General features: G+C 44.5%; 1 protein-coding gene across 6 annotated transcripts in view; it reads right to left on the bottom strand.

Moving 5' to 3' along the window:
- The window catches only part of DLGAP2 (DLG associated protein 2), a 2,662,056-nt gene that overhangs the window by 129,977 nt on the left and 2,504,556 nt on the right, over nucleotides 1–27,523 (bottom strand). The gene's annotated exons all lie outside the window — the stretch shown is intronic.

Below are 27,523 nucleotides of genomic sequence, written 5' to 3'. Positions count from 1 at the left end.
GTCCATGGGCTCCCGGCTCGTTGGAGTTACATCCTACTGACTGCCAGCTCCGTTTGCCATATCATTTTTGTTTTTAGCCCCCTCCCCCACCTTACATTGTGCTGGAATCTCTATGAGACTTTCAGATTCTCTGATATTTTGCCGTTTTTCATGACTGCCTTCCCCACATACTGGGTCGGCGCTCCTAGGACGGCTTCTGTGTCTACTACCAACTGGTCGTTTATCTAACAAATTGCAGTCAGAAAGAGCTGGCTCATGGTGATTCAACACTTGTAAGTTTAGGGGTAGTTGTCATGCAAGATTGGTTATCCCAGTTGTGTGACTGCTACCAAGCAAAGAGACAGTGTATGTAAGAGGGGGATAAACACAATCTGCACAAACATTTAGTTTTTAAAGTAGTTCATGCCAGTTATTGATTATGAAAGAACTTGCAAATATTAGATAGTGGTTAGATTCAAACAGTATTTCTTTGTAGAATTCTCAAGTTCAAGACTCTCAACACATGTTTCATCATTCAATAGAGAGGAATGGCTCATCAGGAGAGACTTAACTGGTGACTTACTAGTGTAGAAAATAAAGTATTTTTCTTTACATGTTCTAGTACACAAAGTAAGGTTCATAATTGTCAAAAATGTGTCTTCTGTAACTTACCCAATAATTGGGTTTATTTCCTTTGTTTCAATGGTCCTTAGTTTTTATGGTCAAACAAGAATGATAAAGTTTCCTAGTGAATTTCACAAAGTAGACCAATTCTTCAAGAATTTGGCAATTTTGTTGTTAAGTGCCCCAAAACGAAATGAACAAAAAGAAATAAGATCAGATTGTGTATGTTAGCTCCAGAAAGAGGAGGGAGAAGAAGGGATTAAGGCTAGATTTCATCTTACCTTTGGTTGAAGGTTCAAGTATTTGAATGAAAGGATAAAGGTATGCCTGTACACTCCCAGATGCTTCCTGTTGGAGGCATGAAATAGAAGCGGCAAAGCGCACTTAAGTAGCGTGTTGGAAGAGCATTATGATGTCATGCGCCATCTCCCGCATGCATGCAGCGGCATAATGACATCATTTGCTGCGTCTATGCGCCGTGATGTCATCGCACAGCGTAATTGCAGCCATATTCGGCAAATTGTGCCGCAATGTGCAAAAAAGAGAAAAGGTTCAAAGTTAACAGATTTTCAATATTATGGTGGCCATAGATTGTTAGAGTGAGGTAGTTTATGTTAGAGTTTTAATGGTTGAAGGGTACCATTTTCATTATGAAAGTGAAGGCAAATAGGTAAATAATGGGAGAAGTCTAATGTAGGGGTGATATGATCTAAGCTTAACAATATGAGAAAGGCAGATTAGACTTGTATGTCTGGGCTATTATGGTCATCAGTTTAAATGGAAGTTCCTACTAGAAAAGGAGGATGGGTAGTTTATCCATTGTAGAAGATATATATAAGAGTATGGCAAAGGGTGCAGGGACAGAGGGGGATCCGGTAAAGAGAGAAATTGAAAGGAAAAATAAAAAGCAAAAGAACATCTTGAGTGGGTGTGACAAGGTGTGAAAATACAAACAATGTTATTTAGTATATCAAAAACCCATTTTGCTCATTAGGTTAGTCTCATTGTGTTCTGAAATATGCATAGTATGTTTACAGCCGGTTGTGCATCTCTGAGTCACAGTTTAAACCATTTTCACAAACGTCCATTATGCAAATTCATTTTGCTTCATACTTCCAAAGGAGGGTTTCTCTATTCCCTCCTCTTGCTGGTTTTTTGATATTTTCCAATCCAAAAACTCTTAAGTTTTCAATTTTGAAGTCCACATGGTCTGTGAGCATATGTAGCGATAGGGGATATCTAATGTCCTTGTTCCTGATTGATCTTAGGTGCTCAAAAATTCTAGTCTTTAATGGTCTTATTGTGCTGCCTATGTATATTTTACTGCACGTGCACCTGATATCATAGATCACATAGGTTGTTTTGCAATTAATGAATTGGTTGATGTTTTTCAAATGTCCATTTGGAAGTTGGATTTCTTTCATTCCTTCATTCTTTGTGAATATTTCAAGTGGCGATTTTGATGTTGTTTTGGGGCTCAGAAAGCTTGGGCTAATTTGGGTCCTTATTGTCAGTGCCCGAGGAAAGCATAGACTTGGTCGGTCCTCCAAATATTTCTTAATATTGTCATGCGTCTGAAGGATGTTCCACTGTTTTTTGAGTATTCTGGTAATGGTTTTGGCTGCAGTATTGTAAGTGGTGATAAACTTGGGTTTTGGATTGATGGTGGCCACCTTTGGTTTGTCAGTCAAGAGATAGTTTCTGGAGATGTTTTCCATTTTTTGTACAGCTTTATTAATGATTCTGGTCTGGTATCCACGTTGCTTGAATTTTGATACAGTATTTGTTAGGTTTTCTTGGTATGTTGAGTCCCTCCTGCAATTCCTTTTGATCCTTAGGATCTCATCATACAGAATATTGTTAATGACATGTTGTGGGTGATTTGAGGTTACAAATAGGAGACTGTTAGTGGCAGTTGGCTTTGAATAGAGTTTAGTTTGGATTTCTGAGTTCTCCACATAGAGTTCCAGGTCTAGAAATTCATAAATGCAAGGTTGTACTCATTTGTGTTGAGGTAGTTCACATAGGCATCAAGAATATCAGTGTCTCCTCCCATATGATCAAAATATCATCTATATATCTGCCCCAAAACTTGACATTTTCAGTGAAAGATGCATGATTCCAAGCATATTTGGTTTAGAAAAATCCCATAAAAAGATTGGCATATGTTGGGGCGAATATTGACCCCATTGCAGTGCCTTGGAGTTGTCTAAATATTTAATTGTCGAAACAAAAGATGTTATTTTCAAGTGAGGATTTGATAATGGTAAGAATAATTTCATTTTGTTGTCTGTAGGATATGGAACCTGTTTTCAGGAAATGTTTGGAGCTGAGTAGTCCTAGGTGGTGATGTATGCTGGTGTAAAGCGAGACTACATCCAAGGTAACAAAACAGTAGTTAGAATCCCAGGGTATAGAGTTTAACTACTTTATAATATGTTTGGTGTCTTTGACAAAAGTTGCCAGTCCTGTTGCAAGCGGTTGTAGGTGGATGTCGATGTACTTAGCGATTTTTTCTGTAAGAGATCCAATTCCATTTATAACTGGTCAAAGTGTTGGAAAATTGTGATATTGCTTATGAATTTTCAGCAGGAAGTAGGTGGTAGCCATGACAGAATCCTTACTATACATATAAAGGAATTCTTCCTCTGATAAGAGTCTCAGCTCAAACCTTGATTTACTCATTAGGTTTCATTGCTGTTCCAGGTCAGCAAGAGGGTTATTGCCTCATTTCTGGTAGCATGTTTTGTCATCTAAATGTATTTTTCCTTCACGTATATGATCCTTCCTATTCATAAGTATGATTTGCCTCCCTTGTCTGCAGGTCTCGTGATTATAGTTCTGTCTTTAGCAAGGGTATCAAGGGCATGTTTTTCAATTTTAGTTAGGTTGTCTCTTGTTCTGTTTTTTTTGTTTTTGATGTAATTGTCCTGTATGTCTTTACTTACTGCCTTTTGAACGAGGTCAAAGACATTTTCTATTGAGAAGTTTGGTGTACATTTTGAAGCTGGTCTTACAGTTGTTTCTTCTGATAGGCTGGACAAAATACCTTGTACTTCTAGAAAAAATATCAGTGGTATATTATACTTCTCTCCTTTTGCTTAAAAATCCTTTTAGGACTAAAACTAGTAAGTCACCAGTTAAGACTCGTCTACTGAGCCATTCTTCTCTATTGAATGGTGAAACACGTGTTGAGAGCCTTGAAATTGAGAATTCTACAAATAAACACTGTTTGAATCTAACAACTATCTAACCACTATCTGCTATTTGCAAATTCTTTCATAATCAATAACTGGCATGAACTACTTTAAAAACTAAAAGTTGGCACAGATTACATTATCCCCTCTTACAAATACTATCAACTGTTTGCATTGTATAATTCCCTGGTGCCATTGGGTAGTTGCCACTGCAACAGTCTTACGGCATCTACCATGGCTTTTCCACCACATGGTTACCATATTGCTGCTGCGGCCAGCACAACACCACATGGCTCTGGCGGCTAAGCTCCTTTACCCCTTTTTTTAGAATCCAGCTGTACATCGGACGTACACGGTTTGATTCTCTTCACCCCGCAGTGGAGCACATTTTAGCACCTCCGGGCAGCAACTTCAAGATACCAATCCTGCTTGGCTTTATTGTACACCTGCAATGTCCTTGTAACCTCAGGTGCCCCTGACACCACCTCAGCTAGCTGCAACATCTATGATTGGCCTTTTCAGTCTAACATAAGCACTAAACATCCCACCTGAGGCGCCTTTGTTTTCTTTTTTCTTTTCTTTCTTCCATTGCAACTCAGCTTTGGTCACATTGGGTGATTCCTTCTTCAAACAGGACCAACGTATCCTGCCAGCCTGTGAGTAATCTTTTAGACACACATCTAGACAAAGCATTTAAAACAATGCCAGATTTCTAACCCTCTTGGGTGTCTCTCTGGTATGTTTTGTATAGGTTACTGTGGGTGATCCAGTCCCGAGGCCAACAGTACACCGTGCACACACTTTATCTATTTGAAGTAAGTGCACCCTGTGGTTAAAGTGTATTTTATATTGACACTACTGTTATGTAGTTTATGACTCTTCACACATATTTGTTTTACTTTGTTGTAGAAACAGCAAACCATTCCTGAGGAAATCTAGCCCACCATGGGGTTTAGTTGCAACTAGGAACAAGGGGAAGTGTTTTTCCCCTTGACTTAGAGCAAGACAACAATTGATGGAAGACAATCATTGGAAATCAGATTGCCTCACCTAGTAGACTGGAAACGAGTCACATTTCTGTATAGTCTGCCTTTTTCTTCCCTTTACATCTTCGATGTGGAATTTGCTACAACAAATTAGATTGCGATTCAATAGGGTTATCTTTTCAGTAATCCGACCGAAGAGGAAAATACAATTCTGTTATATTTGTAACTTTTAATCTTTCTCCCTTTCCTCCAAATTTCCTCTACATTTTTTTGCACTATTCCGTCTGTTATTTTGACCTGTAGTTTTGTGATCTATTGATTTATGTGTTTTCATTCGTTTTTTTATCCTGTATGTGTCAAAGTCAGCATTATGTGGCAACATTGAATTATTAAACATGATATATATTGATCATTTTGTTTAATTGTATTTGACCTTCATTTCCCTTTTCTTGTATTGACACCCAATATTATTCAGCCACCTGTGTGCCCTGAATACATTTTGTAGGGTGCAAGCCCACTAAACATCCATTAACAAGTTAGTAGAGCCTAAAGAAATGAGGTGGGTAAAACACGGAGATCAAACTGTGTTCTCTTATCAACACTCTGAGTGGCTTTTACCAGGACAACGATTGTTGTTCTTTGGGAAATGGTGATCCTCACTGTCCCCTCGGTCTCCATAACCTGACTAGCTGACTCACAGCCGAGCAGGCCAGTGCCTAGCTCAGGGCTCATGGTCATATTGGCATAAGAAACCCTTTCTACTTGGCTACCTTTCTCAAGCCTCACAAGGATAGCATTATCCAGATGTGATACTTGGCAGTGTTTCTAACATTGCCTGTGCAGTCCTTTCCCTTTGGCTCAGTTGTGGGGACAGTCCTTGCAAGATCCCCACTGCATGCCACCAGTGTGACGAAATGACTACTACTCTGCAGGAGTACAGGCATGCATAGTGGTTTTCAAATTCTGACTGATTCCCACACCACTACTAAACCAGGAGTGATCACATTCAGAAAGGTGAACAGGGACAACATGAATGGCCCGACTCCTTGCTCTTTTTTAGGTAGCCGTGCCGAGGGCAGGCTATACTCTGGAGGAGGGGTGTAAGCCAACAAGGAAACATCCATAACAACAATAATGCTCTGCTACCACAATACAGAGATGTCCAATCAGGATTCTATAAAATAAATAGTAGACTTTAATCAAACTAAAAGGATATGAAAAATAATAAAAAATACTAGCAATTAATTCCTGATAAGAAATACACAGATAATAATGCAGGCTTTTGGTTAAAAGGGGTGCTCTGGGTATGAAGACAGGTGCATGCCGGCAATTGTTGTTGCAGTACAGTTCAAGTGTAAGTAAATGTCTTTTAAAAAGGTATGGAGCGGGTCCTAATTGTCAGTAGGGCTCTACAAACCAGGCCAGGGGCACATAATCACTATAGCATGCCTTTTATTCTTCTTCTGCAGGCTCAACAGTGCCTAGCCTGGCTAAAGGGGTGCATTTTCTGCAGGTTGGATGTGCATACAGGCAGTCTAACATGGTGCACTTCAGAAAGCAACAATCATCTTGCGTAAGTTATGGACAGGCAGCAATGTGTCTTTATGCAGTGAATTAACTTCAGTGGAAAGTCAGTTGGCCTGAGTCCAATAATGCAATGTGGTTCTGGAGTGGTGATCGATTAGAAGGTTCTGGAGAACAGGCAGGTGATGATGAGTGGCAGCTTGAAGTGGTTTAAAGCATTGTTACTTGTAGTGCCTTTAAATGGCTACAGAATGGTTGACCCAGTTCAAAAGGGATTGGAGCAGTAGACGGAGCACAGAACGAACTATTTTGATTCTATAGTGCTGTGGGACACTGACTATGGTCCCAGAGGAAAGGTATGTCCTTTTTTCGACCTTCCCAGCCAGGAAGGTTGCTGGAGAACACTTTCAAGTATGCAATTTTCATTAGGCAGAATCCCGGGTAACAGTGATTCAGCAGTAGGCAGGCTTTCTAGCAGAAGGTCACTCCAAATGTACTCTGCAGTGGCTGGGGGATGGTTGTGCACCTTGTTTGGAGATTGTTATCTTCACCCAGGTGTTTGCGGACTTTGGGTAGACTGATACACTTTCTTCCAGATAAGCAGCTTGGTTCATTCCAGGACTCCTGTAAGGGGCCAATTCTGACTCCTGTAACAAAGGTTTTGCCTTCTGATGTCACCTCCTAGACTGCCTGCCAGCACAAGGTTAGGAGGGGGTTGCAAGAATGAAGGGTAGTCTAGGTATTTTCGTGGTAGCAGGACCCTTTTTCCATGCTCAGATTCTACTCCTGTCTGCCTAAGATCAGAAAGAGTTAGGTAAGGATCCCACTGGTGTGACATCCACTTTGCAGTGGCAGAAAATTATTTGAAGTACCAGTTCCTACCCTACCCTTTGGGGGTACGAGCTGCACTCCTGGGAAGGTATCAGGCCTTCCCAGCAGAGAACAAAAGGGACAGCAGCGCTGGGTCCACCATTTGAGAGCAATACACAAAATCTATTACAGCTGTATGAGTCTCAGGAAACCAGTGTAAGCGATATTCAATCAACACTACAGCTAAGTCAATGCCTAGTCTGGGATGCTGACGAAAACCCTTATTGATGGATCTGTATATCCAGTTCAGTACTCTGGATGACAACCCTTGTATAACACCCCCCTCCTAGAATCCCACTGAGCCAAGAAGTAGGTTTGTTTTGCAAATTAAAAGTTTTATTTGAAAATTTAAACAATATATATATATATATATATATCACACTTCTATAAATAAACTGATAATGGATATTACACTTGTGAATATGAGCAGTAGTCAGCAAGAGGTAACTTATGAATAGGAACAGAAGAATAAGGTGGGAAAGAATGCTTTATATGGTTCAAGGAAACGCAAGTGGAATAAAATGCAGTACAGAAATAACTTGTTATGATTTTAGCAAAAGGTAATATGTTCACTTTTTCTTTTGACAATTCACTCCCCCCATATGCAATACAAGAAATGGAAGGAGAGCACACAGTCTTCAAGAATCCCAACAAATCACACTTTATAATGCAATACACAGTTCCAGTTCCCCCAGCAAGCTTAGAGAAAACAGGGATGAGTTTTAAACACAGGCGAATTACTTTAATGTGGTTTGCAAGGAAGTGAAAAGGTGCTAAAATTGGTTTTACATCCCTCTAGAGGTTCAGGGTAGGTGATGGCTACTTTATATTAGTTCAGGCTCACTTTGTCAATACTCTATGAATGATTAGCAGATTGCAAACAAATTTTAGCAAAGAGAATTAAAAAGCTGCTGATTTCTACAGATGAAGAAATCGGGCCAAATCGCAAATCGCGGTAAATTTCGCGAGTGCGTGTCTCGCGATTACGGAAAAAGTATAGGGAGTAGGAAGTCTGTTCTAGGTTCGTTGGAAAGCCTTCATTCTAGGCTTTCAGATGAAAGTTAAATCTCGTTCCTCGTTCCTAGCACAAACGGTTCCGGAGATACGGATGATTTAATAAAGGTAGATTTTCGAATTTAAAGTAAAACTCAAAATGACAGGTGACAGCTTGCAGCTGCAGAATTGACAGGTGACAGTTGTGCAGCTTTAAAAATGACAGATGACACGATTTCTAAGAGGCTGTTCTAATTAGGTCAAAATAGCTTGAATTAGATTATTTTAACTAAGAGATTGGGTTCTGCACAGTTCTGGCGGATACTCACTCCTAATTTTGAAATGAATGGGCCTCGTCACGGATCTGGTCAACTGGACTGGACTTCGGTTCTCTCTGCTCGGTGGGTCAATCAGGCACCGGTTCAGCTCCCAGCGGTTTGGGTCTCTCTGGATCGCTGGTCTGGTCTCTGGCAATTGTTCTTGGCAAAGAATTCAAACAGCTCGCCCGGCTGTGGAATAGTTTGCAAATGATTTTAAGGATGCTGAGGCCTGCTGAGAGGAGTTCTCAGTTTGTGGGTTTAGGCCCTTGCTTTAAGTTCTGAAGTAAAGTTCTGGTCTTTGGAGATTGATGGATGTGAAGTCTGGAGTCTCCCGGCAGAGCGTCCCGCAGAAAATGGAATTGAATGACCCTACCTGTCCCAGCAGTCTATTTTTATGTGTTTTAAAAAGTGGGTGGAGAGGCTAGCATCCCTAAGCCTGCCCCTCTCTTGATTTGATAGGTCAATAGATTCTTTGGTCCCTGATTTGGGAAGGGATAGTGTGTCAGAGTGATGTCATTTTTATGACCTGCAGAAATGACACTCCCCTGGTCAATGTGCACACAAATCTATTCCTGATCCAAATACATATTTCACAGGTACACAGTTGTTTGACATCACATACACACATCATATATTACTAAAGATAGTCCCTGTCCCGACTCTGGCGTTTCTAGGAGCTTGCATTAAAAAATGGCAACTTATTTTCGATTTTAGTGGGTTTTGCAACATTGGTTTTTCATAAAAAATTATACAAAGGTACATTTCCCTTCCACATATATCTCGGTAACTTTCCATGTCTTTAGCTTAAACACATTGTCTACAATAATCATAATTAGCGGGGTTTTGCCCAAGAACATGGTACACATTGGAGTTTAGACTGAAATCGTGAGGGCATTTTTCAAACTAAGACTCTCAAAGTTGTACATTCCTGTCATTTGGTTACAATAAATTATCACTGTTTCTATAAAATATATATTTGTTGCAATTCAACTCCCCACAGTGTTTGGGTCCGCCTCCAGGAGTCTGGGTGGGTCAGTGATCACATGTCTCTCTTTGCTGGCAGAGGGCTGTTGACAGGAAACACTCAAAATTAACATACCCCATTCAACAGAAAGGGGCTATTGTCTCTCTCCTCCAGGCTGAAGGGGAAACCCCCTCCCTCTCACTCAGAAGGGCCATGTGATATCCTGCCCCCTGTGGTGAGTCTCTGGGATGTTAAGAGTTCTCAGCCTCTTGGCCTCTGGGAACAGCAGGTGGCTAGATTTTCAATTAACCAACAAGCTTTGAAGTCCCTGCCTCTCTTGCAACTCCTAAGTACAGTTTCCCTGTCAGAGTTTAGACCGCTAGCGCCACCTTGGGGAATTTGTCGGTACTGCATCCATTTTTGAGTTGTCTTGAATTACTGCATTTCAATACAGTGGTCTTTTGCTTGCTAGTATAGGACCCTTGCTTAACATTGTTTTGATGGCATCTTTACAGTAGAGTGGTGATGTGGAACCCCCAACAAGAAGGTTGTATCTTTGGAGTGGTCTCGTGCCAACTGCGCAGTTCTCCTATTCTGGCGTGAATGTGGGCGGCGATAGCTCATCCCCACATCCACCCAGTCTTTTGATTTAGTTTGTTCTGGGATAGAATAATGGGCGGCGACAGCTCATCCCCACATCTACCCAGTCTATTGATTCAACATGGGTCAAAACCCTTGACAAATCCCCCCGCCCTACTGCGCTTTGATTCAAGTCGAGGGGAAGTCGGGTGCAAAGGAGGTTTTGAGCCCTTGCGCTGGTATGTCCGCATTATCTTCTTCCAATTCTGTAGATGGCACAGTTCAGCATCTTTTCCTCCACCCAGTTGGATCGATCGGTTCTCCTCGCCGGTCCTGATGGGAATATTGGGCGGTACCCCGGGCCCCTCGGGTCTCTGCTCCCAGTCCCCGGATCGTCCTCCTTGGCCAGTCTCCAGGTTTTCTTTCTCCTAGGATGACAAAGGAAAGCGGCAATACCTATTCGTAGACATTTCTTCCCCACCATTGATATAGTGGGGTGGCATATACATTTTATAGTCAAAACATTTGCGTTCTTATTTTAACAAAAAACAAGATACAATCATAAGAAATTTTTTTTTTCCAAGTCATAATATTTTAGAGACTATATGTGGGATATTTTAGGGTTGGAATTGAATTACTCTGGGGCGGTCCCCTCTGGTATTGCAGAGGACTCCTCCAGTTGTTGCAGAGTGTGCCTGGGATGGCAACACTTTAGCTGATTTATATGGACCCACTTACCTTCCCCCTCTGCCAGACTGCCTTTGGGGATGCAGATCTTATAGGCAACAGGGGAGATCTTGTCTATAATTTCAAACGGTCCCTTCCATGTCGGCAAGAATTTTTGCTGTTTGGCCTGGTTCCTTTGGAAATTGTATAGATAGACCCGATCACCCACCTTATATTCCTTTCGGGTAGTTTTTAAATCATAGTGGGTCTTCATGCTCTCGGCTGATCTTTCTAGATTCCGCTGAGCATAGGCAAAAGCATGCTGAAGGTGTTTCCTTAAATTCTCCAAATACTCATGAGTTGTGGAGGCATTTATCAACGTTTGCTCTTGGGTTCTGTGGAGCAAATGCTGGGGAAGCACCATCTTGCGTCCAGTCATCAACTCAAATGGTGACATTTTAGTTGCAGATGAAGGGGTAGATCTAATGGCCATTAGGACCAGAGGTAATCGGATATCCCAACTTGGCCCATAATCTGCCACACATTTTTTTAATATGCTCACAATGGTTCGGTTGTATCTCTCTACTGCTCCAGAAGAAGCTGGCCTGTAAGCAATATGTAGCTTCCTTTTGACCCCCAGTATCTCCCACATCTTTGTCATTACTTCACTGGTGAAGTGGCTACCCCTGTCTGACTCAATCCTTTGAGGTAGACCAAAACGGGAAAAGATGTGGTTAATCATCAGGGCAGCTGCTGTTTCTGCCTTGCAATTTGGGGCTGGGAGACATTCCACCCACTTGGCAAACAAGCATGTAACGGTCAACATGTACTTGTTTCCTCTAGATGAGCGGATTACAGGGCCTACAAAGTCGATTTGCAAATCGGACCATGGCAGTGTCATCCCCCTCTTTTGGGGAGCCGCACGGTGTGTGAGGGATGATGGCTGAAATTGTGCACACACAAGACACCCCTTCAAGTATTGGTCGAGGTCCTGCCCCATGTGTGGCCAGTATGCAACCTCTCCTAAGATTTCCAGTGTTGCGTGAAACCCCCTATGACCGGCAGTGGCCGCATCATGGGCGTGACTTAACATCAGGCTTCGGAATGAGGTAGGAACCACCCACTGATCATGGCCAGCTTGGGATTTCTTTACCAACAAACCGTCTTGGATTCGGAACATCTTTGGACATTTCATCAACACTCTAAGGTCCTCCTTCCCAATGTAATTGGTATCCGTCAGGGGAAAGTTCTCAGGGTCCTCAATGTGTTGGTAAAACTTACCAATTATTGGATCCCCCTTCTGAGCTGTAATCAAATCAGCATCAGGGGTCTCCTTATTCCATTGTGCAATTGAAAGATCATTGTGAGCATTCGTCTGGGGCCTAGTGATAGCAGTGACCTGGATTTCCCCCAACAGGGATTCTATTTCTATTAGATCACCTTGGATGGCCCCGGTTTTGACCAGCTGATCAGCTAAGTCATTTGCAGTTTTGTCTGGTCCCTCTACTTTGGAATGACCCTTGATCTTTTTCCAGTAGATGGTCATCCCATTCGATGTGACCAGATCATCAATGTTTTGAATTAACTTCCCATGTTTCAAGGGTTTGTTATTAGCACATACCATGCCTCTGGTTTTCCAGTTAACCAGGTGCTCTACGAACCCGTTCTGTACATAATCCGAATCTGTGATTATGACCAGTTCGTGGAGTTGATGTTGGACAGCAGTGAGGATGGCCTGATGCACAGCCATCAATTCTGCCACCTGACTACTTCGGGGACCAATTTTGTATCCAGCGGAGGGTTCTGGAAACTCCTTCACCCATGCATTCCCTATGCCGGCCACCAGTTCTTTCTCCCTGTTGTTGTCAACATGGTGAGAGCATTCATCCACATAGACAATGGGCATTCCCTCACACTTGTCTTCTTCAAAGACTTTGTGTGGGGAATTAAGGTATGCCTCCATGTTGTCCTTGATTTTAAGACTTTCGTCCTCGAGACACAATCATGCAAGTCAGCCAGACCTTGCATGAGGGGACTCTTCTTGTTTTGGCCATATCTGACCTCCACAGGAAAGCCTTGCATTGACAGAATCCAGGAAGTAATTCGGGAATTACTCACATTTCCGGCCCGGATTCTGTCACTTTGGAGATATTGCAGAGGCTGGTGTGGAGTTTCCACTATGATGTGTTCCCCCTGGATGAACGGGCGGTAATTCTTCAATGCCCACACCGTTGCCAGGAGTGCCTTCTCACAATCGTTGAATTTTTCCTCCACAGAGGATAAAGTTTTGCTCGCATAGGAGATTACTTTATTGACCTTGTCATGCTTTTGGTATAATACTGCCGTCAAGCACGTATTAGAGAACCCTGTCTCCAGGAAGAACTACTTGTTTCTGACAGGGTAAGCTAGGCAAGGCGCTTGTGAGAGGCTTCTTTTGAGTTGTCTTACTGCCTCGGATTGTTCTGGACCCCATTCCCACTTGACCCTCTCCTTCAAGAGATGAATCAGGGGTCTAGTGATCTCTGTGTAGCCCTCAATGAACTTTCTGCTGTAATTAGTCAGTCCAAGGAGGCTCCGTAGTTCCCGCAGAGTTGTGGGATCCTTCAGTTTCTGGAGTGCTTCCACTTTCTTTTCCTGGGGACAGAGACCCTGAGGAGTAATCTCATGCCCCAAGAAATTCACACGGGTTCTACACCACTGTGCTTTCTGGAAGGAAAGTTTTGCTCTGGCGGCCCTCAACTGTGTCAGAACATAACGGATCTCTGCTATGTGTTCCTCCACAGATGAACTTTTGATGAGGACATCATCTACATAAGCCAGGTCACCCCTCGCACCCAGGTCGGGCATGGCCTTATGTAGGAAAATGTTGAATTCATTGCTGGAGTTGAGGTATCCGAAGCGAGTCCGGGTCCATGTGTACTGCTGGCCCCCAAAGGTAAAAGCCAGTTTGTATTGGTCCTCCCTACTGACAGGCACGGTCCAGTACCCATTGGTCAGGTCTATTGCAGTGAATACCTGTGACCCCTGGATCTGGGCCAGCCCTTGGTCAATGTAGGGAAGAGGCCATCGGGAAGTATGGACCCGTTTGTTGAGCTCCCTAAGGTCGGCGCAGAGTCTCCACTGGCCGTTTGGCTTCAATATTCCCAGAACCGGATTATTGAAGGTGCTGTGTACTGGATGGATTATTCCCCGGGACTCAAGGTTCTTAATTATTTCAGTAAGGGACTCCATGGATACGAGAGGCAAACGATATTGCTTCACAAACACTGGAGTCATTCCAGGGTCTGTGGGAATTGTTGTGGTGTGGATGTCGGTGCGACCACTGTCATATGAGTCTACCGCAAAGAGATCTTGGAAATCCAAGAAAACTTGTTTCAACTTTTGCTTCTGTTCCAGACTCACACAGGCATCAGCTAGGTTGACTCTCTCTTCCACCATCTGCCTGAAACCTGGAAAGACTTCTGGTTTGGCTATCTCAGCAGCCTCCTCCAGCTGGGTGGAGAAGTCCCTGGTCAGAGTGCTGATTTGGACTTGGGGCTTCAGGTGGGAAAGGCAGCCTTCATGGACCTGGAAAATCACCTCATCCCTCCTGAAGTCACAAGTCACATCTTCATTACCATAAGGGCAAGAAGTGTACACCAGGAAGTTCCCCCCATGCCGGGTGAAAATCCTGTCTGGTGTTGTATTGTCCTCACTGTCACTGTCAAAACAGTCCTTGGGGATTGGTCCTAACAGTTCATTTCCTAAGTCAATGGAGAAATGTCGGTCATCAACCGCCATTCCAATAATGGTGCCTGCGGCTAAAGTAATACTCTTTAAGTCGCTGTTATCCACCTCTATTAGAATGGTGTCATGTTCTATGTTGACTAATGGAGTTGGGTTTACCCCCAACCCTTGCTGATGGAGAGAAGCATTTAGATGAATATAAGCATCAGGGTTTTTCAATTTTTGTCCTCTTTTAACTTTCACTTCCAGGGAGAATTGTCGGGTCCTTTCTGGGATGGTGACTTCCTCTTTGATCTGAATTTCAACTGCATAAGGTAGCAATTGAGCTGACCTAAATGCTTTTTCTGGATCATCAAAGCCCATGGGATTATCCGCTAATCGGGACCAAGCTTTGAAGTTTATTAGGTCCAAACGAATGGCAAAGCGATTGAGAATGTCACTGCCTAAGTAAAAGGCGGCAGTGACGTCTCGCACGACCCAACAATTATGGACTATGCTCTTGTTGCCAATGGAGATTTTGAGCATACACCTCCTTGGCAGGAGATGTTTGGAATTAGGTGCTTCCAGGTCCATTTCCCATTTGTCTAGCAGTTTGAATGTGGGAATGGCTGGATCTTTTGGGAGTTGGCGGACCATGGCTTCGCTGATGAAGCTCTTACCGTTGTTCACACACACTCGAGCAAGAACAGAGTCCTTCCCATCATTTAACTGAACAGGGATGAACAACTGCTCTCCAATTTGCTGAATATCAGCCAGGCTCTGAGCTGATTTCACATCTTTCTGGACTATAGAAGTGGGAGTTTCTGATTGTGGATTAGTAAAGAATTTCAGGGTGTTTCCTTCCAGTGTGGAATACCAGCTTAAACTGGAAGGAAGGTTGATTTTCAGAAATAGAGAGGACCCCCCATCACCAGTCTGTTGTCCTACTGCTATTACTGTCATGTCTGGAATTTGGTTGTTCTGGAAGTGAAATTCTACTTGGTCAGATTTTTGTTCAACCATGTGGCAGGTGCCATTTAAACTAACATGGTTGACACTCTGTTTTAATTTTATTGGTCGGCTAGTCTGGGTCCAGAGGACCTTGTTTACGCAATCTATTAGGGGTGACAACCTTGTCAGGAGGTCATTCCCTAGTAAACAAGGGGTGCCCTCTGGAGTCACTACTATGACCGGGTGTTTCACCTTGTGTCGCCCAATTTGATGTCCAAATCTGCAGTCCCCTCGACAGGAATTTCCTTCCCGTCAAAGTTCTGCAGTTGTCCAGGAAGAGAGGTGAGAGGAATATGGTAATTCTCCCCCTTCCTGCATTTAGTTCCTCAAAGGCCCTTTTGGACAGAAGGGTAGCTTGGGATCCAGTGTCCCCCAGTGCCAAAATTGTACCCTGCCCCTGTACTTGTACCGGGGCATAGTATCTTCCCTCCTTCTCCTCAAGGGGGCACAGATAATGCACATTTTTGGACAACTGGTGGGCTAACTTTCTGGTTTTGGACATTGCTAGTGAAGAGTTTTGGGCAGAATTCTGTGGAGAACCTTTGGAATCTGAAAGAAAAAGTTGGCAACTGGAGATCAGAGCCATTGTGGGTTCCCCTGGTCCCGGTTCTGGGCCGCCCCCCTTTTTGGAGGCAGTCACCAGGGTGGGTTTGAACCAGGGGATTTTGGTATTGTCGGTTCTGGGATGAGATGATGGGCGGCGGTAGCTCAGTCTCCACATCTCCCCAGTCTGAATTGACATCCCTTGGGACCCATTTTTCCTTGGGAGGAGTTCCCCCATCTCTGAAGGAGAAGATACTTTTCCCAGGATCTTCTAAGAATCCCTCTCCCTCAAATTGGAAGATCTGTACCTCCTCCACAAACTGGGCCTGTTTGGGTCCTTTGTTTCTCCTACCCCCCCTCTGCTCCTTGGGAGGCAGGCTTTCAGGGGCAGGAGATTTTGTTTCCGGTTCCTGGTTTTCCAGGGGCTGTTTACAAGTTGGGAAGGTAGCTTCCTCCAAGGCTTTACACCCTCCTTCCCCCTGTGCCTCCTCCCTGGGAACCGGTGGGTTATCGGGGTGCTGCCCCTGTCATTGTTCTGGAGCACCAGGTCCAGAGTTTGGGGAATTCTGCGCTGGCATGCTCATCTGAGGGTTCTGTTGAGCCCTCAGTATGTCACCCAGATCCCGTGCCATATTTTGGACCTGGCGCTCAAGTTGTGAAACCCGCTCCGGCTGATACGGGGCTCTATTTTCTCCCCTGGGCTGATCCCGGGAAGGGTAGCTATCCCTTCTCTGGTAGTACCCCTGGTTGGGAAGATTTTGGTACCCCTCCACCCTTGGCCTCCCCTCTCCCGGATTAGGTTGACTGGGCTCAGGGAATTGGGGAAAGAAGGATGGATGATTTTGGGGCTGGAAATTGGGTGGATACCTGGGGAAAAAGTTCTGCCCAGGATTTGGAGAATTTCTGCCCTCCTGTGGGAAGTTGGGAGGGAAGTTCCCTGGGTTAGGTGCTTGGCTGGATCCCCCCCTTGGGCTGGAGGAGTCCACACATAACCCAGGATTGGTCGGTTTCCCTTGTAGCGGGGACTTACATAGTCAGGGGAGCGGGCGACCCCATTTGTGGGACTACCTCCTCGACTCCCTGTCTGTGACTGGCCCGAGGGCCTTCTGGGCTGTGAATTATTTGGTGCCGGCAGGTTTTTAGGCCCCCCATCTCCAAATCTAAAACAGGGGCAACCTTTACCTCTGCCACCTTGGCAGCAGCAGGGGTGCTGTTGGTTTTGGGGTTTTTCGGCGCATTATTTTTATTTTCGATGGGCTTCTGCACCTCATAGATCCGGGTAGCCTGTTCAATGACCCAGTCTAAAGATCTTTTCTCATGAAAGTCTCTCACGAGCTGGGTCATTATGTATTTGGGTAAGGCATGGAAAAACGTATTGATAAATTCTCTGCTATCCGTGCGCACCCTTCTGGTGGTCTGCGCAAAAGCACGCTTTAATTCTTGCACAAACTCTTGTGGGGCCTGATCCTCCCCACATTTCAAATTGTAGGCTGCCTTGCGAGCCTCTTGAGGATTTCTGTGCACAGAAAAATGTTTCAAGATGGCCGCCCTCGATGCGGAACATCTTGAATGGTTTTGGTCCTCCAGCCCTGCAAAGAGACCGGAATATTCTGGTGAGAAGGTCCATTTGACGTACTGGATGCAGCTACTGCTGTCCTTCAAATGGAAAGTCTCCATCATTTGTTCATAGAGCTCCAAGTGTTCCCAAACAGAATACTTGGCGTTCTTATGATAAGGCGTGATGACACTCCTTATTGACTTTATTTGTTTCAATGGGTCCTTAAGCAAGGCCCTTTTTGTCTTATTGGCCTTTTTGGTTCGGGTAACCCTGGTCCATTCATCCTCTGACTCAGAAGCACTGCTCCCAGAGGTGCCCGTCTGATCTTCCAGGTTTTCCCGGGTTCTGCGAGCCTGGGAATGGCTGGCAGAATGTGGGGACCTGGTCTCCTGTGTCCTGTAATGCTCAGAGGAGTCTTCAGATCCCTCCTTGCTGCCAGGATTTGATGGGTACCCCCCCACTGACCTAACTGGGCAGAGGTTTTCAGGATGCCCTTAATGGGCCTACTCTCCTGGGGTTCCCCACTAAATTTCACTGTTCTTGGGTGCCCATACCCAGATGCCCGCCCATCCATTCCTGGGAGGTATTGGCCTATGAGCCCCATACTTCTAGCTGGTTAGTAATCTGCCATCCCCGTGACCCTGGGCTCATGTGCGCGAGGGGACATGGGGGTGGCAGAGTCCAGGGACTGGGAGAGATGAAGGCCTCTGGTACTAGGGCTCCTGAGGTTATGCTCAGGAGTTGCTCTTTCTCAGCGAACCTCATCTCTATCCGCCTCTGCTTCCTGTTGCAATGCAAGAGCCTGCGCTTTCAGTTCCTCAGTTAAGGCCTTACTAGACTCTATCAGTCTCTCCTGCATGGCTACCTGTTGCTGGAGCCTATCATTGTGCTGACAGAGAGCCTCATTTTCTCTCTGTGCCTCCTGATGGGTCCTGGAGTACTGGGCCAGTCTCTGCTGCAGGAGGGTTACCTCCTCAGTCCCATCCCTACTGGCCTGCTCCTTTCTTGCCAGAGCCTCCTCCACCCTCCTGGTGTGATCTAGCAAGCCCTGATGCTCTTTTTGGAGGCCACCCAGCCCCTGAGGGCCACGTGGTTTTCTTCAATTTTTCTTTTTAAATGGCAGACTTCCTGGCCCAAGGTATCCCTTTCCTGACCAAGAGCCTGCATTTGTGATGCCAGGTCGTCCCTTTGCCTTTGAAAGGCACCAGCTTTCTGGCGTTCTTCATCAAACTCTGCCTGGGTATCCAGGTCTTTCAAAATCAATGTATTGCTTTCCTCTTTCTCTCTGTCTAGTTGGATTTGCAGGGTGGCTACCTGCTCTGTGCATGCCCTGTTGAAATTGATCTGTTGCTCCAGCTTTTTCTGGCTCTGCAGTAAGGAGTCCAAACTGTCTTGGTGCTCCTTCTGCAAAGCCAGAATTCTGGTATCCTGGTCTGTCTTTTCCTGTTGCAGTATATCCATGTCCTCTTTTATTTTAATGATATACTGCCTACTATCATTTTCTGACTCCTGGCTCCTCTGCAGCCTCTGCTCAGAAGAGACCAGGTCAGATTTGGCCTTTTCTAACGCCATCTGTTGCCTATTTGCCAGGTCTTGGCCTTCAGCACATTTGTCCTGCATGGCTCCCATATATAGATACAAATATGCCCCTATCCTAACCATCTTGTCGTGTTCATCTTTAACTTTAGGAGCCATGTATAATTCACTCAGGGCCACATGTAATGGACCCTGATCTCTCCATGTATCTGACCCTGTTTCAGTGACCTGTTGCGCGATTGCCTGCAACCAGACCGTTTGGTCCTGATGAGTCCACTCACCTCTCACAAATAGCTTATGTAAGAAGTGCTCTCTGGCTATTTTCATATCTACCAAGGTCGTCATTCTGGAATTTGAGTTCCTTCCTGACTTACAGAAGTTTGTATTTTATTTTGCAAAACAGACCGTTTCCTTAGAGCGTTCCTTTGAGGGATGCTTTCACAGTGTAAAACAGCGTGGTGATCTAACCGGATATGTGTATCTGGTCAGTTGGCACACTGTATTAATCTGCACAAGTGGTAAATCTAACCCAGAACATCCCGGCTCCGAGCCCCCACTTTTGTAAGCGATATTCAATCAACACTACAGCTAAGTCAATGCCTAGTCTGGGATGCTGAGGAAAACCCTTATTGATGTATTTTTATATCCAGCTCAGTACTCTGGATGACAACCCTTGTATAACACCCCCCTCTTAGAATCCCCCTGACCCCACTGAGCCAAGAAGTAGGTTTGTTTTGCAAATTAAAAGGTTTATTTGAAAATTTAAACAATATATATATATCACACTTCTATAAATAAATTGATAATGGATATTACACTTGTGAATATGAGCAGTAGTCAGCAAGAGGTAACTTATGAATAGGAACAGAAGAATAAGGTGGGAAAGAATGCTTTATATGGTTCAAGGAAACGCAAGGTGGAATAAAATGCAGTACAGAAATAACTTGTTATGATTTTAGCAAAAGGTAATATGATCACTTTTTCTTTTGACAATTCACTCCCCCCCCTATGCAATACAAGAAATGGAAGGAGAGCACACAGTCTTCAAGAATCCCAACAAATCACACTTTATAATGCAATACACAGTTCCAGTTCCCCCAGCAAGCTTAGAGAAAACAGGGATGAGTTTTAAACACAGGCGAATTACTTTAATGTGGTTTGCAAGGAAGTGAAAAGGTGCTAAAATTGCTTTTAATTCCCTCTAGAGGTTCAGGGTAGGTGATGGATACTTTATATTAGTTCAGGCTCACTTTAACAATACTCTATGAATGATTAGCAGATTGCAAACGAATTTTAGCAAAGAGAAGCAAAAAGCTGCTGATTTCTACAGAAATCGGACAAATCGCAAATCACGGTAAATTTCGCGAGTGCGTGTCTCCCGATTACTGAAAAAGTATAGGGAGTAGGAAGTCGGTTCTAGGTTCGTTGGAAAGCCTAGATTCTAAGCTTTCGGATGATTTAATAAAGGTAGATTTTCAGATTTAAAGTAAAACTCAAAATGACAGGTGACAGCTTGCAGCTGCAGAATTGACAGTTGACAGTTGTGCAGCTTTAAAAATGACAGATGACACAATTTCTAGGAGGCTGTTCTAATTAGGTTAAAATAGCTTGAATTAGATTATTTTAACTAAGAGATTGGGTTCTGCACAGTTCTGGCAGATACTCACTCCTAATTTTGAAATGAATGGGCCTCGTCACGGATCTGGTCAACTGGACTGGACTTCGGTTCTCTCTGCTCGGCGGGTCAATCAGGCACCGGTTCTGCTCACAGCAGTCTGGGTCTCTCTGGATCTCTGGTCTGGTCTCTGGCAATTGTTCTTGGCAAAGAATTCAAACAGCTCACCCGGCTGTGGAATAGTTTGCAAATGATTTTAAGGATGCTGAGGCCTGCTGAGAAGAGTTCTCAGTTTGTGGGTTTAGGCCCTTGCTTTAAGTTCTGAAGTAAAGTTCTGGTCTTTGGAGATTGATGGATGTGAAGTCTGGAGTCTCCCGGCAGAGCGTCCCGCAGAAAATGGAATTGAATGTCCCTACCTGTCACAGCAGTCTCTTTTTATGTGTTTTAAAAAGTGGGTGGAGAGGCTAGCATCCCTAAGCCTGCCCCTCTCTTGATTTGATAGGTCAATAGATTCTTTGGTCCCTGATTTGGGAAGGGATAGTGTGTCAGAGTGACGTCATTTTTATGACCTGCAGAAATGACACTCCTCTGGTCAATGTGCACACAAATCTATTCCTGATCCAAATACATATTTCACAGGTACACAGTTGTTTGACATCACATACACACATCATATATTACTAAAGAAAGTCCCTGTCCCGACTCTTGCGTTTCTAGGAGCTTGCATTCAAAAATGGCAACTTATTTTCGATTTTAGTGGGTTTTATAACATTGGTTTTTCATCAAAAATTATACAAAGGTACATTTCCCTTCCACATATATCCCAGTAACTTTCCATGCCTCTAGCTTAAACACATTGTCTACAATAATCATAATTAGCGGGGTTTTGCCCCAGAACATGGTACAAATTGGAGTTTGGACTCAAATCGTGAGGGCATTTTTCAAACTAAGACTCTCAAAGTTGTACATTCCTGTCATTTGGTTACAATAAATTATCACTGTTTCTATAAAATATATATTTGTTGCAATTCAACTCCCCACAGTGTTTGGGTCTGCCTCCAGGAGTCTGGGTGGGTCAGTGATCACATGTCTCTCTTTGCTGGCAGAGGGCTGTTGACAGGAAACACTCAAATTAACATACCCCATTCAACAGAAAGGGGCTATTGTCTCTCTCCTCCAGGCTGAAGGGGAAACCCCCTCCCTCTCACTCAGAAGGGCCATGTGATATCCTGCCTCCTGTGGTGAGTCTCTGGGGTGTTAAGAGTTCTCAGCCTCTTGGCCTCTGGGAACAGCAGGTGGCTAGATTTTCAATTAACCAACAAGCTTTGAAGTCCCTGCCCCTCTTGCAACTCCTAAATACAGTTTCCCTGTCAGAGTTTAGACCGCTAGTGCCACCTTGGGGAATTTGTCGGTACTGCATCCATTTTTGAGTTGTCTTGAATTACTGCATTTCAATACAGTGGTCTTATGCTTGATAGTATAGGACCCTTGCTTAACATTGTTTTGATGGCATCCTTACAGTAGAGTGTTGATGTGGAACCCCCCACAAGAAGGTTGTATCTTTGGAGTGGTCTCGTGCCAACTGCGCAGTTCTCCTATTCCGGCGTGAATGTGGGCGGCGATAGCTCATCCCTACATCCACCCAGTCTTTTGATTTAGTTTATTCTGGGATAGAATAATGGGCGGCGACAGCTCATCCCCACATCTACCCAGTCTATTGATTCAACATGGGTGAAAACCCTTGGCACCAGTTGATACTAAAAGGGGTGTCCAGTCAAAGGATTGAAAACAAAAGGATGCAATACCATAGGGTCGAGTCAAAAGGACTGAAAAAAAAGGTCTAATGTTAAATGTATTTTTATTTTTTGGTTTCCGTATAGGAAAAAAGTGTTTTTTACACCAAAAACAGGGGCTTGGGGGGGGGTGGCAAAAAAAAATAAATGAAACATAAATAAAAATTCTACCTTTTTTTCCGGTCCTTTTGACTCGAAACTATTGCATTTCGATCCTTTGTATTCGATCCTTTCACCCATAACCACTAAAACGACATCAGATGGATTCTGGCATTCATAAGTGTATTTCCCATTAGGCCACTATATTAAACCAGCTATAGTTTTATATTTATTTTTAACCAAGTCTGCCACCAGGCCAGGGAGATACACAGTTAACAATGGAAACCTATTTGTTTACCTTCAAAAGGATTCTCGTTTCTATTGAAAAATAGGCCAAAGCAAAATGTAGAATTACTTTGGATTTTGAGAGACATACTAGCAAGACATTATTCGGATGCCACATTCCAATTCATAGACTGCTAGCACAAATGCAGCGGATTTGCCATGGAAGGACGGGTTTAATCTTTGTAAGTGAACAAATTGGCATGGGCACTAAAAGTGTAGCCTCATTCCTGCAAAACATAAATTTAGTTTCAGCAGCCTGGTTTTAAGTCTACACCATACTTTCCCTCACCCTATAATACTGGATTAATGAGGTGAGATGCATCAATAGAAAGCTGTATGATACGAAGGGGTTCCATTTGGGACGAGTACGCCTTTAAAAGCAAACCTACCTAAGAAATAGTTACTCATTTTCAACATGTGCACATTTCCTTCTCTACATACTTTTATGTTAGGTGCTATGTCTACTAACAGCTGCTGGCATGCTGATAACTGATACACAGTAGAAAGTATTCATGGGGTGTCTTATATGTGGGGTTGGTAGGTTAAATTATACACACAATGGCCGGGAGGCCCATCTGCGTACAAACCTACCAACACCAGTTTTTAAAACACAGAGCACTCACTGAAAGTGAAACCTTTTAGTAGATCTGATTTTCCAGGCAGAATCCATTTACTAGTATGCCCAAAATGTTACAAATCTGGGAGAGTCCCTATAGAAGATGGAAATTCATCCCACTGCCCACACTGCTCAAGTTAATATGCTTGAGCTAGATGAGGGGTTGTAATGTGGGCAGAGTAACTTTACCACAGGTACGGGCCAACCTCTGGGGTACAAAAGCACTTTTTTCATAATGCAAAAAAAAACATTATACATGGCTAATGTTATGTTATGTTATGTTATTGGGCATTTGTATAGTGCCTATTACCATTGATATGATTTCAAATTGCTGTGGGTTGAATGCCAGTCCAGGTCAGTAGAGAGAGTAGAGTGCACTTGGTATATGTGCAGGCAGTGTGCAATAGGTGGCATGCAGCTGCATACTAGTGCTGGGTGTGATGCAGTAGTTGTGTAAGATCAGTGACGTTATATGTGCAGCTAGGCCGAATTAATCAAGGGGTGTAGCTGCAGTCTATTGTTTGTTGTTGCAGAGGCAAGAGTTGGCATAATGGTGTGTTGGAGTGTCTGTGTGTTTTCCAGGGGGATCTTGTTAATATTGAACTTCCAGTGCCTGTCGAGGGCGTGGAATCTCACTGTTTCATGTTGGGTCAGATTGTTTTGGCGAAGACTGACGGGTGGTGACAGGTAGTGACTGACAGGTGGTCCCAAAATAACATGTTGTTACTGTCTAAGTGCTAGCGACATCCTTGGTCGCCAGTTCTGCTAAGTGAAATCCCTTATAGATAGTTCTACTAGGACCTGTCCAGATAGTGGGTATTTAGCAAAGAATAAGTGCTAGAACGTTCCTTGCTATATAATTCTCCTCAGGGATTTCCCGCTGTGTCAGATTAGCAAGCAAGGGCATTTCCTGGAATGATAGCGTAGTGCATGTTTGCAGGGCAATGATCAAGTTCATAAGTGCTATTAGTGCTTGGGTTGTTATATGTGCTAGATAGATTACCAGTAGGTAGTTCTGCCATATGCATTCACTGGTAGGTGTGATTAGCAGAATAACTGCAAGACAGCCCCGCGGAATCTAGTTCTGCTCTTGGATTTCCAGGTGCGTAGGATTAGCAGGCATGTGCCACTGGTTGAAAAGTGCATAATTGCATAGGCTTGATCAAGCTATTGGTGCTTTTGTTATGAGTCTAGCACAATCAGCACTGATTAATGGCAGTAGGTAACTCTAGGCCGCAGAGGAATTCCTGTGGATGAGGTGATGAGTCAATTCCATCAAGTGCCACTACGATTCGGGTTTCATGTCTGGGCAAAGGCACCAGGTAGTGGGGTTAGATATCGTCAGGCTTGAGGCTCTATGACAGGGTCCATGATCAGCGGAGTACCACACCAGGTGTCGGTCGTGGTGGTTGGTCGGGTGATTCACTGTATTCCCATATGTGTTTTTATGCGAAGAGCCAGGTTTTGAGTTCCTTCCGGAAAACCATGTATTCTTTGCTGTGTCTAATGCAGGGAGGCAGTGAGTTCCACAAATTTGGCACTAGGGTTGAGTAGGCTGACCCTTCGAACCTGGCCTAATTGGAGGTGGGGACCATTAGAAGGAGGGCAGTGCTTGAGGGTGCAAGTTGGGTAGAAAGGCATAATCTTTTATTGTAGGAATTCGGGGCTGCTTTGTGCACCACTTGGTGGATAATACATAGGAATTTTAAGGTGGCCCTGGGTCCAATTGGGAGGCGGTGTAGGGTTCAGAGAGCTGTTGAAATGTGGTCCCTTCATCCCAATGCAAGAAGCTGGCTGACAGCCAAGTTTTGTACTCTTTGGAGTTTGCTTAACTGGTAGGCCGGTGCACCAGGGTAGAGCGAGTTTGCATAGTCATGTCTGGACATGACAATAGGCATAATTGCAGCCAGAATGTTTGGGTAGGTAAGGTAAGGGAAGATACGCTTCAGGAGCCTAAGGTGGAAATTGGAGGCTTTGGATGTATTGTTGGTGTGGTGAGACAGAGTTATCTCCGAGTCATTGTGCCACCAAGGTTTTTGATGGTGAGGGTGGCTGCAGGGGAAGATGCTGAGTGAGGGTGCCCAAGGAGTCGGTTGAGGAAATAGAGCAGATCTTTTGCATATCATGATCTCCGTCTTACCTGGGATCAGAAGGAGATGGTTAGTCGTCATCCAACGGTCAATGTCAGAGAGACATGCTGCTAGGTCAGGGCTGGTGTAGGTAGTCAATTTAGGAATTCTCAGGATGATTTGAGTGTCATCCACATAGTTATAGCAAGTGCGTTTGTGTGAGCTGATGATCCTGGGCGGGGGGTCAAGTAAAGGTTGACGAGAAAGGGAGAGAGGCAAGCGCCATGGGGTACTCCAGTATTTACTGGGTGTGGTGCAGAGAGAAATGGGGGAGATGGGTGATTTGCTGTCTATTAGATAGGAATGAAGTGATCCAGGAGAGAGCTGAATCACATATTCCTAGGGAGTGCAGTCTGTCAAGGAGAATCATATGTTTGATGGTGTCAAACGCTGCCGAGAGGTCAAGAAGAATAAGAGCTCTTCATTCTTCTGAGTCTGCAGTCAATTTAAGGTCATCCGAGATAGAGATCAGCGATGTTTGTGTTCTGTGGCATGGAAGGAAACCTGATTGCACAGGGTCTAGGAGCTTGTTAGATTCCACAAAATCATTGAGCTGTGAGTAAGCAGTGCAGTCGATGAGTTTTGCCAGGAATCTTGTGTTGGAGATTGACCTGCAGTTGATTGGTAGTCGAGGGTTGAGGGATGTTTTTTAAGAATAGGTTTGACATGCACAGTTTTGAAGGAGTCATGGAAGTTGCCAGAGGTGAGGGAGTCATTGAGAATGGACCTTGCCAATTCTTCTGCACAGGTGGAGGTGAAGATTTCTCAGAGGAGAGAAGCGGGACATGGGTCAAGGGGTGAGCCGGAGTTTTGGCTGATGGATAGTAGTTTTGCGAACTCCTCGCCTGAGACAGGGTTCAAAGAGCAGGTTGCCGGGAGGGAGAGAGGGAGGTTCGGTCTGGTAGAGCAGGTGTAGAGCCGGTGGACAAGAAGGTGAGTTTGGCATTGAGGGTGGCCGTCATGTCTAGGGCTGTTTTGTGGAAGTGTTCAGACAGGGAGTTGCAGAGCGTTTGTGAGCAGGCAGTCGGGGCTGCTGTCCAGGGTGGGTTCAGGAATTCTGTGATGATCCTGTGGAGCTCTTTGCTGCCACTATGGCAGTTCAGGATCCTTTTATTATAATATGCTTTTTTGGCCTTTCAGATCACTGATTCGTAGTGTCTGTGGTGGTGGCTGAGTACTGATTTGCTTTGCAGCATTCTGGAATCTTGCCGTTTGTGCTCAAGGGAGCAGTTATGCGTTTTTAGAGTCTTCAGGTGGGGGGGTGAACCATTTAGGGGTATGTCCTTTGCAGGAGGGAGTGAACTTGGAGGGTGTTAGGGGAATGAGGGAGTCATTTAGCCAGGAATCAAAGAGCTCTATGGGTAGGGGTCTAACTGTGGTCTGGCGTGATGGGAGGGTGCTTAGCAGTGCCTTATCCAGGTCTGGTTCTAGCACTTGAACTGAGATCTAGGGGTAGTGGATGGCTTGGGGGTTAGTGGTGGTGTGAGGAGGGAGAAAGGTATGGTAGAGTGGTATGTCCAGATGAGGGGTTGGGGGTGGATGTGGAGATCAGGTTGGAAGAGCTGAAAATGGCATTGGGGTGTGGCCAGCAGTATGTGTAGGTCCTCTGATATGCTAGGTGAGGTTGAGTGCATCTAGGCTGTCGACCAGGGGTAGATTCATGGGGTTGCTGGGGAGGTCGAACCAGATGCTAAAGTCTCCCAATAGGGTGAATGCGGGGTGGTTAACTGGAATGGCTGAAAGTGAGTCGCATAGACTGTTGGCCAAGTGTTTGTCATAGCCCGGGGGCCTGTAGATGAGCAGGAAGCTTTGTGAGAGAGTAGGCAAAAGAGAGAGTTTGACTAGGAGGGATTCACAGTTAGCTGTGCTGGGTTGTGTTTCAGTGGAGGTAATAGAGATGTGTGGTTTGTGCAGGATGGCTAATCTGCCTC

The sequence above is a fragment of the Ambystoma mexicanum genome, chromosome 4p, assembly GCF_040938575.1.
Source record: "Ambystoma mexicanum isolate Mex_15411 chromosome 4p, UKY_AmexF1_1, whole genome shotgun sequence".
Classification (NCBI taxonomy): domain Eukaryota; kingdom Metazoa; phylum Chordata; class Amphibia; order Caudata; family Ambystomatidae; genus Ambystoma; species Ambystoma mexicanum.
Note: the sequence above shows the minus strand (reverse complement) of the source record. Positions and strands in the feature narration are given on the sequence as shown.